Below are 14,117 nucleotides of genomic sequence, written 5' to 3'. Positions count from 1 at the left end.
AAAAAACAGACCACAGATGGGGACCAAAAAAAGCAAGAAGATAAACCTGCAGATAAGGGTGGGGAGAAGGGTAAAGACCAGAAGTCTTTATCGGGCCCCAAAAACCTTCATCTGGGGGGAGTCATAGTCTAACAAAGGTAATGGCAGAAAGAAACCTTAGTGCTTCCTGTGTAAGGAGAAACCCAATTCGACAAGAGATGCAAATTGTTCAAGGGCCAAGGATCCTCCAACCACCACCACTGCCCCTAAGGCAACTGTTCCCCCTCGTGCAGCGCAAGGTGGTGGTACAGGAAACACGGGTATAGTAGGGTTAACCCTGGGATCTGAGGTGGGTTCTGGCATAGTCAGAACTCCAGCTCAAGCTGTTCTTGTCTGTGATGGAGGCATATTTATTGCCTCCTTATTTGTGAGCCCCAGTAATCTGGGCAAATACAGACAACAGCCTTTAATCAATGGTAAGGAGGCCATGGCATATAGGGACACAGGAGAAAGTGTCACACAATGGCGGGGTCCCAATCTACTCACCTTGGGTGATTTATTGGGATCCCAGCAATTCTACGTGCTCTAGACCTTGTCTTGACTCAATTAGTGACTGTTATACCACTATTTTAGTATATGGTTGGTCTCCCCCTGGAGCCCATTGTGTATTGTGCTACTTACAACTGTTCAATTGATCTCATAGTGTGTGCTTTGTGTTCTATCCTCGTGTAGAGGACACTAGAGAGTGTTATATTAATGAATGCATATATATAATACATTTAGATAACTACAGTGTGGTTCTCTTTTCATTTAGTCATTATAGGAGGTGGTTTTCTGGTAAAACAAGCTGCTTTACATTTCCTTCAAGATTAAGCCTGAAGGCTGCTCTCCAAAGCTACCACTAGGATGACTTTCTAAAGGTTATCTTTGACCTGCTGGGGGCGTGGCTAGCCACCTAAGATGGCGGTCGTAACCCTATAGAGCTCCGGACCTTTTGGGGGGGAATAATTTCTCCTGCACTGTCACCCCGACCACTGCCAGACCGGTGGCATAGTGCTCGGATCGGCGGAGCCCCCAGCATCGAGGAGTGCCTCGATTGACCATAGGGACGGTGCTACGCCGGAGATACGGACCGGGGCCTACCCGCCGCTGAACATGGGCGGAGACCGGGATCTGACGTAAGGTGCGGTCCCGCACAGGCGACAGTGCGGGACCTGCTCTCGGCCGAGAGAATTAAGATCCCCTGGCTTCTGCCCAATACTGCCCTACCACACACCATCGAGGAGCAGGCGCGCCACAAGAGACCCCTGGCGTGCGGCTGCGGGCGGCCGCACAGCCTGATGGCGGCGCCGACCCGGGGGCACACAACGTGTGGAGGACGGCGGCATGGCAGAGAGGCCCATTGAGAGACAGTGCAGTGAGTGGCACTGCTGCATGATCCCGCACTGGCCCACACATCTTGCCCCTGACTCTGACAGGCTGGAGGGTGCGGCTGGGTGTGCCCTTTGGCGCCGCAGGGTTAGCCGGGCTGGGGCGATACAGACGCCTGCTGAGGACCCTGGGGGTGTGCCAACAGACTCCTGTGGACCCTGCATGGTTCATACTGGGACCTTTCCCCCCTACAGTAGAGAGCGACCTCACACTAGCCGCCCAATACTAATTGCACTGACCCTCACGGAGCTACAGCGATGTGGCGAGCGTTCCCCCAAGGCGGGGCCTACACTCCTCGCATTGAGTTGATGCACTGACTGGGTTGAATAAAGTGTGGTCCCACTGCATCGCGCAATACGGCTCATATGTAGGAAAGGACATGCCCGCTGGAATTGACCGGAGGTCTCACCTGACAACCTTGGTGCGCCACTAGCCATTACTACCAGACCCTCAGACCTGCTTTGGCCTACTCAACGTGAAGCCAGTTCATTCATCCCTGTGAGCAGTTAACCCTGTTAGATACTGTGTGGGAAGGGTTGTCCTACGAACTTTACAGAGGAGTGTGAATTCTTTCCTCCCCCCCCCCCCAGTTACTGGACTTCCCTCTGGGGCCACAGGATCTCAGCGGCAACACTCATCCGGCGCCCACTGAGGGAAAGCAGGGACGTACATGTACCACTGCCTAGGGCATTGCTGATACCCCTCTTGATCATCTACGGAAACGGGCTAGCACTGAGCCTAGCTGAGAATTCGCATCATGGGCAGAGTAAGGGCAAAGACGCTGGAGGGTCAACACGGAACTGACCCATCTCACAATATGACTGAACACACTAGCTGGCCCCCCTCGCCAGGGACAGCTTCTACGGAGCACACTGATGGAACACCCGTTTAACTAGACCTCATTCTTAAGGAGATCCGGGACTCCAGCACGGTGCTCGAGTTACAGATGGGTACACTTACCACAGGACTGACGCTACTCAGGGCGGACCATGGTAAGCTGGCTTACACGGACAAAGAACACGGACAATCTATCACTGACCTCACCCCCAGAGTTGTAGAACACTCGTCTACCTTAAAACAGCTACAACAACAGATGGCAACACTTTTTGATCGGGTGGAAGATGTGGAGGGCAGGAACAGACGCAATAATATACGCGTTATTGGCCTGCCGGAACGCAGCGAAGGGGGTAAGGCAGCAGTGTTTATGGAAACATGGTTCAGAGACCACATAGCACCTGAGGGACTTTCTCCATATTTTAGGTTGAACGGGCCCACAGGATTCCGACCGGACAGCCAGACCTGGCGCACCACCCCGCCCTCTGATAGTTAAAGTCCTAAATTATAGTGACCGCGACGTACTACTACGGAGGGCAAGAGAAAAGTCGCTAATACAATTCGAAAACCACCATATATCGTTGTACCCCTGCTATACCATTTTGGTGCAGAGGCAGAGATCATCCTATCAAGCTGTAAAGAAAAAACTCCAGAAAGCGCAACTCAAATACGCACTTTTGTAGCCTGCCCGGCTGAAAGTTATTCATGACAAACAGACTCACTTCTTCGAAAGTCCAGCAGATGCCGAGGAATGGATGGAAGTTATGTGCATTGGTACTAGCCAACTCAGCCACTCGGACTTCTCTTCACAAGACTCAGGCAAACTCCTCAAACGGGGCTCCCATCAATCCCAGAACTCCAATCGGAGCAACGGAGGCACTGGTCCATTGCGGAAACAACAACGGCGCGGTCAGCAGGGGGCCACTGCGGTTGCCGGTGCATTCCGTGAAGACTCCAACAAAACCCACACGGATTTCGGAGGACAGTACTCTACATTCAGACTCTGAACACAGTATAACTCTTTTCCCCACGATTACACCCTGGGCAGCTGATGACATAATTGATAACTGACCACAGACAACGAGTCTACAACCCCCTGAGAAATACTCTGCAGTACTAGCTTCTACAGATAGCATGGACTCCACACCTCAGAGTCTGTCATATCCTTTTTCTCGCTATGGTCCATATGAATATTATCACTCTGCTATACTCTGTTCAGTAATGTAAAGGGCTCGAATTCTTTGTTACAATGATATAGGTTATGCACCTCTATAAATGCGAATTGAGTTGTCTTCTTACAGGGGTTCCAGAATTCTCTTACAAACGATTGATTAAGACAGAAATATTGTCCCTGCAAATCTGTGTACAACACCCCCCCGGGAAGGGTCCTGTAGAGGCATTGGGTTACAGACCTTCCTATGACCATGATCACATCTGGGGACAGACGCCTCCCTACTGGCGTATGCACTGTTATTTGTTATGTACTGCTTGTTGGGCCCAGCGTAGTTCGGGCACTGCACCAAGTTTTGTTAATGTTTTGGGGAAAGGGGACTCCTGGTCGGGTTTGATCTACTGGCTCCACATGCGCGGGAGCTCCACACCACACACAGGGACATGCCCAGGACTGTTAACACTAAAGGGTCTTACAACCTAATCACGTCGAATGAATGTGAGCTTGTGGCAATCCAGAAAACGGCATTGTATTCATGCATATCTCCTCAGGCGTAAGACCACAGGTGGTGTTCCTCCAAGAATCCCATTTAACTGAGTCTGAAACTCCAAAAATGCGCAAGAAATGGAGAGGGCAGATTTACTCTACTAATTAGTCTGCTTTTGCCAGGGGTGCGACCATTTGGATACGCCACGGGGTACACAGACAAAATATCGAAAATAAAATATCGGAAAGACAAAATATCGAAGTTAAAATATCGAAGGTAAAAAATATTGGGAAGCAAATATATCGGATACAAAAATATCGTAATAGGTAGGTAAGTAGAAATATCGAAAAAAATAATATCGTATGACAAAATATCGACAATACAAAATATCGTGTAGTAATGGAAAAAATAAATAGTATAGGAAAAAATATAATAATTGTAAATAAACATTTGATAAAAAGGTCTATATTAAAAAATTACAATGGGCCCGATTCACAGAATGAACTTAAGACAAAATCCTAAACTTACTACAATTTGGTATTCACAGAATGCACTTACTACAATTTGGTATTCACAGAATGCACTTAGTACTTTCGGGATTCACAGAATAAACTTACTACTTTCGGGATTCACAGAATAAACTTACTACTTTCGGGATTCACAGATTTGATTTAAGACTACTAACTTTACGTCCGCCGCCGGGGAGTAATTTACGGCACGTAATCGTAATTTACGCCATTGTGGCGTATATTACGATCACGGGGCGTATATTACGATCACGGGGCGTATATTACGATTACGGGGCGTATGTTACGATTACGGGGCGTATTTTACGATTGCGGGGCGTACTTTACGATTTTTGGCCGTTGGGCATTAGCCAAGGGGAAACACCTGGCCAAGGTCCACCCATCCCCCAACAAGGATCAGCTGACACACAGCAGCCAATCCCAGCCAACAGCTCCATTTTGCCATGGTGTATGCTGCCACTGCCTACCATCCCCCACCACACTCCAGCTAAAGCCAATTAACCTAATTGACCAGTACCACAACACACATAAAAGCAGCACACAGTGAAGGAACAGGTTTGGCCACAGAGATACTTACGACAAAGCTTCCAGTACCAGAGACCATGGAGATGCGCAGGAAAAGAAATTTCACAGCTGAGGAGACCACCATGCTCGTGGAATACATCGTAAGGCACCACAAGCGCCTATATGGGCTACCACCATATTGCACCAGTGGTGCACAGAAGCAACAACTATGGCAGCAGATAGCCACTGCTGTCTCAGCCCTGGGCGTGGAGAGGCGAACTGTACAAGACATCAAAAAAAAGTGGCAGGACGAAAAGCAGAGAGTAAAGGAAAAGTACTCCCGGATAGAACTGAGGCGAGTCCTCCCTGCTGCATGCCCTGGACCCCGCATCCAGCTCACCCCACTGGAGGAGGATATTCTAACCACTATACACCCCCACTTGGTCCATGGGCTGCCTGTTAGTGACGTCCGCTACGTGGTACCAGGTAAGTGGAATGAAAAGCAAAAGTGCATGAAGAGATTGTCTGTGTTACACTGTCATAGTGATCATGGTAATTGTCCAAAATGCATAAATATATATGGTTAGTCAGAGACTCATGTGTCACCCACTACGTAGCACCACAAGTCCCAGAAAACTTTGTATCAGAAAAGGCTAATACCCACCACCCTATTAAAAACCTGTGCACAGTACTGATGCCATACATACACAACCCAGCTATTTCAATAACTGTACATATTGACTGAAAATGTGCAATGATAAATGGAAATTTAAAATTACGTTAAATAAATAAATTAGCTAAAGACAAACATTAGCAGGGAAGCGCCTGTACCAATGTGACATGCAATTCAACCCTTGCGCAAACACGGATGTGTCATGTACATAGGGTGGTGCACTGTGGTGCAGGGATAAAGAGATGTGTGTTGAATCTGATGGTGTCTAGGGGGGCTTTGCTGAAATTGTGTCGCAAGAGCGTTGCAACTCCAACAATGTCCATGCAATGCCCATACGTAACGTGCTGTGCCACTCCTTAAGTCTGCTTCAAGCAGGCGTAAGGTTGCGTCGCAGCGGCCTCTGATAAGTGATACTGTGAAATCACGTAGATTACACTGACTCACTTGGACGCGGCTTATCCCAAAGGAGTGTACACCCTGCCTACCTCCAAGCTGACGTTGCGCAAGGCCTCACAACATGACGATTCACCCTAGTAGCGTCACGTTGCAAATAATCCTAAATGTGTTTTCTGTTGTAAACCACTGTCGTGTCACAGAAGTGATGCAACAACAGTGTACATCATTTCTCTAGGGGGTCGTAAACCTGCCACAAAATATCCAAAAAGTAATTCACCCTGTGCCAGCCTAAATCACAAAGCAGACGGTGAGAGTATCCACTGATGTAAATATGTCCAACACATATCCTGTAGTCCAATTTCCACTCTGCCACGCCATTACATCCCCAACACACCACTGCTCCTACCTGCCCCGTCTGCAGCAGTTCCGCACAGTACTGTTATCACACAGAAGATATGGGCTAATCCCCGAAACGTTACACAAGCACATTTCCCATCTGTCAACTTTTCTCTCTTCTCACCCATTGACACATCCAGCCGGAGCACAGACAACTGCAGTAGCAGAGGTCACCGCATCGCATAGGAGGAATCGGCACCGTACCAAGGAAGGCATGTCAACCACACAAACTGGTAAGTCAAAGTGGACAGGAGATGGTCAAAATGCATATATCGTCAGAAGACGACAGAGGGACAAATAGTGCCCAGCTATGTGAGTCAACCATTTATGCTACATTTGCTGCATTACAATTGGAGTTGTCAAAGGACATTTACCTCTAACATTTGACATTTGTGAACAGCGAAAGACAAATCATAAAATGTCTAGGCTCATCATACCTTTGTAAATGTGGTACCCAACATGTATTACACCAACAAACCCAGAACGGGGAAAGCAATCCTGTAATCGAGGGCCACAACAAGTCAAAATGGTGTACACACCATATCGTAATAGTGTATGTAGACCTTATCAAGAAATAGCATTTGCTCTGATACGGAAATGAAGACCAAACAGTGAGATACCAGTCTCTGTAGTATTGACAATGCATACACAGTCCAACTTCTAATCTGTCATACATACTTCATTCAGCACAGTCCACACAGCTGATCATGTACAGCGTACATTGGATGGATAATTTCCGGACATCAACAAAACACGATAGTGGACTTTACCTATGGATTCGTAGGCATGTCATTGTGACATAGGTAGCATCAAGGTAGTGGGCCCAATCTAAGTTATATGTGTGATCACTCATTACATAATGTATGACACACTTCTGCAACGGTGGTGAACATGACTGCTTGTGCCCGTCCTGTGCCAGAAATTGAATGCATCACATGTGGCAGCAGGAATGTAAAGTTGCTAAACAAACTTATCATTGTAGGTACAATGTTGTCCTCCCAGAACCCCAGACGCCCACTGACTTCTGCTACTAGGTTGGACTTGACATCTGTCCAGGGACCACCTACAGCTCCGGTGCAGGGCCACGGTAAGTCATGCTTGCTGAATGCTTATCAATTGTGCCTTTCACCTCCACCGTATGTGTTGTACAACTATGTTATCCTGCATCACAATATGCTCACATAGGGCATTTGAACACATGGCCAATCAGACCCTGGTGGCAAATGAGATGCTGACACAAAATGTATGCCAAGTGTGTGCACGATGGACATACAATAGCACAATGTGTCATAAGAAACGTCCACAACACAACAGGCTTGCTATTCAATGATATGCTAAATCCCTAGCAAAATTAACATGGTCAAATCAACATGAAATTGGTATGGCTGAGGCACACACTGGTGCCAGTTGTGTACCTGTGAGATGGGTGTAGGGGCTGCTAAGGTGAATCCTCATGCAGTTACACCTGCTAAATGATTGGGCTGAAGGGCAACAGGATAATCCTCTGCAGGTGGGAAGATTCAAAGCTACTCACCTCATCTGCAATGTGTGATCTAAACCAAATGTTGTCTTCTGCTTGCCTCCCTTCTACCATATTCAAATGTATAGGTGAGTGTATGAAATATGAGGTTTGGATGTCTGCTGCACAAGACACCATCTGTTGTCATGTAAGTTGTACCATGATGTTGGAAATGGAGCATGGGAACAGAGAACACTCAAAGGATGGACATTAGTAATCTGTCTTTGCTCATTCAAAAATAAGCTGTGTGACCTCATGGGTAGGGAAGCACAAATGGGCAACATCAGGACCCTGACAACTGCAAATCTCACACATGAACTCCTTTCTGACTTGTCAACAGACACCATTACACCCATGGAAAAAGTCTGTCACAATGGTAAGGGTGAAATCAGTAACCTTCTCATACAAGTTCGTCAGTTGATGTGTCATCTTATTGATGTCAGTGCTGCATGGCTGTAAGCTAGCAAATGCTGCTTGTGAGCGGGTGCCCACATGTTAAGTCAATGAGCTACACATGCTGCACATCGTCCTTGATTTTCCACAAATGGCTAATGAGAATTTAATTTGATCTCATAGCCACAATCTGTTGTACTAAAATATGGACTTGTATTTCTCATCACAGGTGCTGACAGGATGAGACGACTGCAACGGACACCATCCCGGGGGTTGCATGACATCCTGGCTGCAGCTGTGAAACCGTCGCGCACCTGTCCCTCAGGTAAATCGGGCATGAGGAGTGTCAACAGCTTAGATTTCAAAGCCATTACAGAGATCGAGATCCCCTTCTACATGGAATCAACAGTTGTTGATTACAAAGTGAAATACAGACCAGGAGTGACACATATGCAGGTCTGTCATTTTTGAGGCAGTTCGTTGAGAATGTTGTTTCAACCCTCTACAGGTATTTCAACTACAACTATGATGAGACAGGTGCAGCAGGATACACCAGGAGGGAACGCAAAGGGACAGAGAGTTGGGGCTGGAGCTGGTGAGTTTGCTATTATCATGTAGATCTCCGTGCAACACCTCAGTGCTATGGTGTGAGCGGCCATTTGTGGTGGTACCCTAACATGATCACATGATCCTCATCTGCTGATGCAAAGTGCAGTAAATACAACCCTAGTGTTGCAGCACATGTAATACCTGGACAATCACTAATACAGTTGCAACCTCTGTGTTTCAGGTGATGCTGAGGGAGAGGCAGACAGCCCGACAACCAGTGGTGGCCGACGGGCAATCCGAGGGGAGAATCCTTTGATCCTCCAGGCAGCAATGTCGGCTGCAACTCATGCCCAAGAGGAGGATGACCAAGATCAAGAGGACGTAGACTTAGAGGATGATGAGTACATTTCTATTGACTCAGAGGATGACAATACTGACGTCCTGGACTCACATCCTCTGACAAGCCACGCCCGTCTGCCTCCTCTCAAACCATCAACAACATGACATACATCAAACCATCCACGGCTCCCACACATCCACTCACAGACATCACTCACTCACAGCCCTCACGTCCGTGACCGACATGGTGGTTCCCCTACCCACTCTTCCCTACGCAGTTTATCCCAGCCATTGTCTCCAACAACTGTGGGAAGTACCAGCCCTGTTGTGGACCTGGTATCCCCTGGGCACACTACTCCTGCCCACAGACTTCTACCTGCCCCCCCCCTGTTGTTGGACCTGCTCATCTCATCCCTGGCAGACACCAGCAGAGGGGGTCTGCACGTGGCGATGGTGGCCAGTGGGAGCAGGACTTCTTCCGACAGCAGGCAGATGTGAGGCAGGACATTCGGGCCATAGGGGCTACCCTGTCCGACATTTCTGGGTCCCTGCAGGACATGGCCCAATTCCCTCAGGTGATGGACAGGATGACCCAAGCTTTGGATAGGATGGATAGCACTTGGCAGGAACTCTCAAGAAATATGAGAGACCAGATATCCATCCAAAGGGAAGACAGTGCAAGACACCATGCCTTGGCCATGAAGATGATGGAGGGCATGGTGAGAGTGATCCAAAGTCTACCTTCACGGCCAACGCAGGGAGGGGAACAATCATGTCGGCCTGTAGGACAGCACATCACCACACCTGTAAAACCAACTGCACAGCACCACAGCCAAGGTACCCAAGCACACCCGCACCCTGCACTGTCACGCCCAACACCCCCACCACCTGCCAAAACACCACAAACCTCTGCACAGTCACTCCCACCACCCCCACTACCTGCCCAAACACCACAAACCTCTGCACAGTCACTCCCACCACCCCCACTACCTGCCCAAACACCACCAACCCCTGCACAGTCACTCCCACCACCCCCACTACCTGCCCAAACACCACAAACCTCTGCACAGTCACTCCCACCCCCCCCACTACCTGCCCAAACACCAAAAACCTCTGCACAGTCACTCCCACCACCCCCACTACCTGCCCAAACACCACCAACCTCTGCACAGTCACTCCCACCACCCCCACTACCTGCCCAAACACCAAAAACCTCTGCACAGTCACTCCCACCACCCCCACTACCTGCCCAAACACCACCAACCTCTGCACAGTCACTTCAACCACCTGAACAACCAGCCCTTTTCCAGCCACAGACACCTAATGTGCAGACACCATTGGCACCTGCACCTCTTGATCAGCCTGGACAACACCCACAGACACGAAGGCGACAACCTCAACCTCCCCCCTCACCGCGTTCCTCCCCCCCACTATTGCGGAAACGCAAACATGACCGCCATTGACATGGCCAATTTGTTTTGGGCTCCTTAGGAGTATTTTTACAATAAATATCTACCAAAGTAATATCCTGTTGTGTACCATGTCCCTTCTGACAATGTAGGCATGTGTGTGTGTGTGTGACAGGTACAAGTGTAACACATCATGGCAACACGTTGTCATGTGCATAGAATGTGACTTGAGAGGTGTGGCGCCGCGGCCAGGGCGACTGACGCTGGAATCTGGGGGTCAGGGTTCGATCCCCGGCTCCGGCGGCAGGTCAGCCCAGCACCATGTGACTCTGGGCAATAGCTCGCTTAATCTTCCCGACGGCCCCCAGCGCCTAGAGACCCTTACGGGTGATTGTGCGCTTTACAAATGTGGATTACTAAATATGTGTCTATATTTGGGGATAGACATTCAAAATGAAGTCAAACTAGTCAGACAAAGTCTAATTCTGCAAGTTATTTATGTAGGAACACAAACAAACAGTCCGTTTGGAAGGGAGAAAGGAAAACAAATGATGATCTTAATGCAGAAGGAGAATGGAACTTGGAGTTGGGTGGGGCAAAACAAATATAATACGTCAGGTAGCGTCATGGGAACCAGTCTATTCACAAGGGGAAAAATAAATGTCCGTCCGAAACAATGTCTCCGTCCAACAGTCAAGTGTCTTTCTGGTCATCCTCCAGGACCACAATGTCTAGATCCTCAGGGTCGGACATATCCACACGGCTGGCTGATGCAGGACCAGGCACCACACGGGAACGTGACAAACGAGGAGTATGGGGGGAAACAGTGTGGGGCAACGGACAGGGGGACACATTGACGGTGGTATGGGAAGGCACTTGGGAGATGAAAGACATAATGGCTGTGTTCTGGGACTGGACTTGGGTGGTGAGGTTGTCCAATGATCGGACTATGTGCGCTTGCATCGAGCGTATCTCCAGACACACCTGTAGCAAGATGCGAGCGGACATGTCCGATTCACCCTCGACCATCCAACTCAAGTCCCCTGGCACAGCCATGGGAGGAACTGCACCGGCACGGGGGGGGGGACACAGAAGGGCTGTGGTGCCTCAGGTCCGGAGCGGATGGGTATGGCTCGGCGGCTATGAGGAGGGGGACAGGTATCAGGGGATTGAGCTGGAGCCCCCGATAGCATGGGGGACGCTAGAGGTAGGGAGGGGCTGATGGCAGGCCCAGGTTGAACATTAGCCTGCCCTGGGTACACCTCTTCTTGACCCACTGGTGAGGTATGTGTGGCTGAGTGGCCATCTCCCACATCATGGTCGGAGTTGTCCGGTTCTTCACCCCCCCCTTCAATGTCTACAGCCTCCACCCGGGACATAGTACCAGTGTCATGTTCTTCTTCATCCCGGGTGGGTGAAACCCCCTGGCCTGCAGATGTTGAGGGCCCCTCCTCCTCCTCCTCTTCCTCCTCCTCTCCCTCATCGCTGGTGGAAAGAGGGTTTAGCCGCCGCCGAACTGATGGTCTCTTTCTCCGGACTTGTTCCTGCGGATCTCCTGTCTCACCAGCCATGCCTGCAGAAGTGTAAGCAAAATCCTGATGTGGTGGTTGTTCCATGCATGACGCTACACATACATTGAATAGCCTAGGTCCGAATTTGTTTGCCTCTGATCACACTGTATAGTTATCAGGGGCCGATTTACAACTACTGGCACATCTCGCTAATCAGCAGAGGTGTGTCTGATGAGTTGCTACCCATCAGCCCACCCGTGCGTCACCCCCGATGGCCCGCATGTACAAAGCGGCACGGCGTAGCGCTTGGGTGGCAGATGTGTGATGCATCCCCGGTGGAATAGCCGGGCTTTGCTGGAGTGCTGACATGCTGCGGCAATCCTTACACCTGCTTCAAGCGGGTGCGTAGATTTCAATCTGCTTGGCCATAATAGTAACTGAGTGAAATCTTGTAGTTTCAATCAGCCACTTTTAGGATGCGATCCTGCACCGTATGCGTCACGTTGTAGTAATCCTGCAGCATGGCGCTTTGTGTGCTCCGCCGCTGCGTCACTAAAGTGACCCTATGGCGGTGCACAGAGGCGCAGGTGCCTTGTTGATCTGCCCATCAGTCCTTATGGACTCAATGGTGGTTGGGAGCACACTGCCTCACAGTCCCAGCACAGTTTGCCCCTTTGCTTCCGGGTAAATGCTGTTTACAGTACTAACTTACTCCTGATTCATCTGTGTTTGCAGGGAATGCTGCCAAGTTCCTCTCAGATCACAGTAACACTCACAGGCACACAGCAAACCCAGATGATTTACTTTGCTCTCTGAAACTGCAGCTCTCTACTGATGAAGCGCTCATTCCAGGAACACGTGTCTAGAGATATACAGCAAAGTCAGCTGCAAAAATGGTGTATGGCTCCAGATTATTCCTAAGTAAGTTTGAACTGTGTATTGCATTTACCAGGATGCAAAGGGACAAACCGTGCTGGGACTGTGAGGCAGTGTACTCCCGACCCCCATTCTGTCCATGCACTTACATTACATGTATGCACACAGTCATATACTGAATTGAGTCTTACATGGATATCTCATGTGTATTATTGTGGCTTGCGCAACTGCATTATCCAAACCTCAACCTCGGCATTGTTGTGATCTGTGTGTCGTGTCATTGCTGCATGTGCCAGTTCAACTATAAGTCCACCAGAGGAGAACATGAAGAGTCCAGATATAATAGATATTGGCCATTGATATGGATTAGCAGCTATTTAACGTCTGGACAAGTGTCATCTGCTTTGTAGCATTGTATGGGACAAGACAAATGTGGGTCACACATCCACGTGGGGTCTGGAGTACTCCTCTAGCTACATTGTGGGGCCGATTCACAGAACTAACTTAAGACAAAATCCTAAACTTACTACTTTTGGTATTCACAGAAGTTAGGATTTTGTCTTAAGTTTGTCTTAAGACAGACTTAAGACAGACTTAAGACAAAATCCTAACTTAAGTCTATCTAAAGTCTGTCTTAAGTCTGTCTTATGACAAACTTAAGACAAAATCCTAACTTCTGTGAATACCAAAAGTAGTAAGTTTAGGATTTTGTCTTAAGTTAGTTCTGTGAATCGGGCCCTGTGTGTCTGTCCGTTTGATGTCCCCACACATCTTCGGACAATCCAGTGCCACATAGTGCCTTACTTGACTTACAAGGTAGTGCAGTACACCGCTGAACAGTGGTGGGCGGTTGTGACAGCTACCTGTACATGTGAAAGTCATATAGGCCACTGAGGGTGAGATGTCTGTTAGTGGACACACCTTGCCAAACTATGTAAACTTGTGAGTGATGCAAGGATCTCAAAATCTGTCATGACTCCAAAGCACATGATGAACTGTCTCAATTGGAACACAACGCTATAGGTGCAATGCTAATCACAACATCCAATCCCCTATGGCCTGCCATGTGCAGACTGGACAGTCTCTGTACCATCGCTCATCCAATGCACACATCTGTTATGAT

Source organism: Lissotriton helveticus, chromosome 7 (genome assembly GCF_964261635.1).
Source record: "Lissotriton helveticus chromosome 7, aLisHel1.1, whole genome shotgun sequence".
Taxonomy (NCBI): Eukaryota; Metazoa; Chordata; class Amphibia; order Caudata; family Salamandridae; genus Lissotriton; species Lissotriton helveticus.
Note: the sequence above shows the minus strand (reverse complement) of the source record.